The sequence below is a fragment of the Elephantulus edwardii genome, unplaced genomic scaffold (genome assembly GCF_000299155.1).
Source record: "Elephantulus edwardii isolate Elephantulus edwardi_28Jun2011 unplaced genomic scaffold, EleEdw1.0 scaffold00298, whole genome shotgun sequence".
Taxonomy (NCBI): Eukaryota; Metazoa; Chordata; class Mammalia; order Macroscelidea; family Macroscelididae; genus Elephantulus; species Elephantulus edwardii.
Genome location: NW_006400048.1, coordinates 2,954,531 through 2,957,785, shown reverse-complemented (window position 1 = coordinate 2,957,785; position 3,255 = coordinate 2,954,531). Strand labels below are relative to the sequence as shown.

The following is a 3,255-nucleotide window of genomic DNA, read 5'->3' as shown; positions in this document are numbered from 1 at the left end:
CTTTGACAAGCACTGTGGCAATTGGACAATTAAAACAGACATTGGGAAGGGGGAAAGAAGAACGAACTGGGGATGAGGGTGGAGAAAACAGTGCTACAATGAATGAATGAAAACCCAAAATCTCTGTAAATGTTCATTAAAACTAATAAAATTTAATAATAAAAAAAGAAGTTTCTTCCAGGCATGGCGATTGGCTACAATGAAGGAATTTTTTTTCTTTTCCTTTTCAGAGAGGGGCACGAACTGGTGGGGAGGGGTGGGCAGGGAGAAAAGTGTGGCAATGAATGAATGGAAATCCAAAATCTCTGTAAATGTTTATTAAAATGAATAAAAAATATGTATTGATGCAAAAAAAAAAAACAAAAACAAACGAAAAACAGCTGACCCTCCATGTAGATGATGGTTTTGAATTCATGAAGCAGAGCCAGGATGCTTTTGATATTATTATCACGGACTCCTCCTCAGACCCCATGGGTCCCGCTGAGAGCCTCTTCAAAGAATCCTACTACCAGCTCATGAAGACAGCCCTCAAGGAGGATGGCATTCTCTGCTGCCAGGGGGAGTGCCAGTGACTGCACCTGGACCTCATCAAGGAGATGCGGCAGTTCTGCAAGTCCCTCTACCCCGTGGTGGCCTACACCTACTAGACCATCCACACCTACCCCAGTGGCCAGACCAGCTTCATGCTGTGCAGCAAGAACCCAAGCACCTACTTTCAGGAGCCCTTGCAGCAGCTGACACAGGCGCAGGTGGAGCAGAGGCAGCTCAAGTACTACAACTCAGACATGCAAGCAGCAGCCTTCGTGCTGCCTGAGTTTGCCGGCAAGGCCATGAATGATGTGAGCTGAGCAGGGAGCTGCTGTTGCCAATACCACCCAGGAACCTCAGACCAGGGAGCCCCAGGGTGCCCGGGCCCCCCAGGCCCACACAGGACCCTCTGGGGGCTCTCATCGACCAAGCAAGTGTTACCGGCCCCAGAATGTTGCCCCACTGAGCGGACTGTGTCTTTCTCTCTGTGTGGTGCTCAGCCTCCAAGCCTATACCAGCTCTGTACAGTGCCTCCTCTGTCGCCCCTCACTCACCAAATGTGTATTTATAACAACAATAACAACAACAAAAAACCCAAAAATGTCCACCACGACAAGATAAAGGTAAATAATCCAACAGAAAAATGGGCACAGGATATGAACAGACTCTTCACCAAAGAAGACATTCAGATGGCTAACAAGCACATGAAGAAATGTCAAAATCCCTAGCTCTAAGAGAGATGCAAATCAAAACAACTATGAGATATCATCTCACCCCAGTCAGAATAGCAATATTTAACAGAACAGCAAGCAACAAATACTGGTGAGGTTGCAGAGAAACTGGAACCCTTATTCACTGTTAGTGGGAGTGTAAAATGGTGCAACCACTATGTAAGGCGGTATGGCGCTTTCTCAAAAAGTTGCAAATAGAGATACCATTTGACCCAGCAATTCCACTACTGGGAATATACCCCAAAGAGACCAAACCGACATCCAAGCAGATATATGCAGTTTATCATGGCTTTGTTCACAATAGCAAAGAGTTGGAAACAACCTAAGTGTCCGCCAACAAACAAATGGATAGAGAAGCTGTAGTATATTCCCACAATGGAATATTACGCTGCATTGAAAAACAAGGAACTCATGCATTATTATTCAAAATGGATGATCCTGGAGGATATTATGCTGAGTGAAGTATCTCAGGCACAAAATGGCAAATACTGCATGGTGCTATTGTTGTAAAACAGGACTGACATCAGGGTTGAGGGGAGATTGAGTTCAATAATATATATTGCATTGAAACAGATGAGGGAGAAAACTGCTTAAAATAGGTATATGATTAGGTAGTTTTGTTATGTCAGTCCAGAGTGAAGGCTGCATAGTGGAGTGGACCTGGGGGGAGGGTTTGTAAAACAATTAAAGAATTTTATTTTACTTTTCCAAGAGGATAGTGTACTAGGGGAAAGGGTTGGGAAGGGAGAAAAGTGCAACGATGAATGAATGGAAATCCAAAGTCTGTAAATTTTCATTGGAATTAATAATTGTTGGTGTTGTTATGTGCCATAGAGTCGCTTGTGACTCATAGCGACCCTATGTACAAGAGCTCTAAATGCTGTTCTATCCTGTGCCAACATAGCCATCTCAAACGCACTTATTCCCACCACTCCAGTCACAGAATCTATCCATCCATCAAAGGTCTTCCTCTCCTGCGCCACCCCTTCACTCTGCCAAACTTGATGTCCCTGCCCAAGGACAAGTCCCTCCTTGCAACATGGCCAAAGTATGTCAGACGAAGCTTCAGAATCCTTGACTCCAAGGAGCATTCTGGCTTCACCTTCTCCAGGACAAACCTATTTGTTCTCCTACCAGTCCATGGTATATTCAACAAGTTTCTCTAGCACCACAGCTCAAAGGCATCAATTCTCTTTCTATCATCCCTATTCACTGCACAACTTTCTGATGCATAGCACGTAATTGCAAAGACTAAAGCGCTAATCAGGTGCACCTTAGTCTTCAACCTGATGTAGTTGCTTTTCAGTACTCTTGAGAAGTCCCTCACAGCTGACTTTCCTAGTGCAATTCGTCTCCTGATTTCCTGGCTGCTATTACCAAGAGTGTTGACTGTGGAGCCAAGTAAACGAAAACTGTTAACTATCTCAATCTCTTCACCATCCATACTAATGCTACCAATTGGCCCAGTGGTGAGAATCTTTGTTTTCTTGATGTTGAGCTTCAATCTATATAGGAGGCTGCAGTCCTTGATGTTCTGCAGCAAGTGCTTCAGGTCCTCAGTTGCAGCAAGCAGGGTTCTGTCATCAGCATAATGCAGGTTGTTGATGACTCTTCCACCAATCTTGATGCCACTTTCCTCCTTGTATAGCCCAGCATCTCATCTGTTCTGCATACAGATTGAAAAGGTATGGACACAAAATACATCACTGACAGACCCCCTTCTTGATTTTGAACCATGTAGTGTCTCCTTGCTCTGTTCTGACGACTACTTCTTGATCCAATATAGGTTCGCATTAGCACAATCAAATCTTCTGGGATTCCCATTCTTCTCAATGTTAGCCACAGTTTGTTGTGATCCATACAGTAAAAAGCCTTTGCATAGTCAATGAAGCACAGATAGACATTCTTCTGGTATTCTTTGCTTTCTGCCAAGATTCATCTAACATTAGCTATAATATCCCTAGTACCACAACCTCTTCTAAATCCAGCGTGCACA

The 3,255-nt window shown here is 44.0% G+C and overlaps 1 pseudogene; it reads left to right on the top strand.

Moving 5' to 3' along the window:
- Window positions 1-848, top strand: part of LOC102866450 — a 20,542-nt pseudogene extending 19,694 nt beyond the window's left edge.
- Window positions 849-3,255: the final 2,407 nt, after the last annotated feature.